We start from the raw sequence: 511 nt of genomic DNA, 5'->3' as shown, positions 1-511 counted from the left end.
GCTCCGTCAAACAATCAGATGCTGTTTTTCGAATGGAGGGGGTTGATTCTGGAATGTTTTCTTTCACATCCCTCCCCTTTTCCCTGTAAATAATATTTTTTCCCTTCTTTCTTTTTTTGGAAGCACTTGCCTAATCAGCTGTGTGGCTACATACTCTCATGCAAGGAGAATCCTTTCAGTAAACAAACAGTTTGTCCATAACAAAAGATGAATGAATAAATATATGGATTTTTAAAATGAGGAACAAGGACCTTCAATGTAACCCTCAATATACCGAGACCTAAGGGGAAATAAACATCAGGTCGTAGGGTGCGGTACCGGCCTTACCTGGGGTTTTTGTCCTCTCTGCTTCCTTACATTCATTTTCATTCATTTATTTAGGTTTATTGTTTTTGTTCTGAAATATGCCAGGAAGTTCTTTTTCTTTTGTTCTCTCTTTTTTTTCTACTTTAGTTGCATATTGCATGGGATTGGAAGTGATTGCATGATTATTATGTTTTTAACACTAGTG

This window comes from Penaeus monodon, chromosome 28 (assembly GCF_015228065.2).
Source record: "Penaeus monodon isolate SGIC_2016 chromosome 28, NSTDA_Pmon_1, whole genome shotgun sequence".
Classification (NCBI taxonomy): Eukaryota; Metazoa; Arthropoda; class Malacostraca; order Decapoda; family Penaeidae; genus Penaeus; species Penaeus monodon.
The sequence above is the reverse complement of the archived record's forward strand: the minus strand, read 5'-3'. Positions refer to the sequence as shown.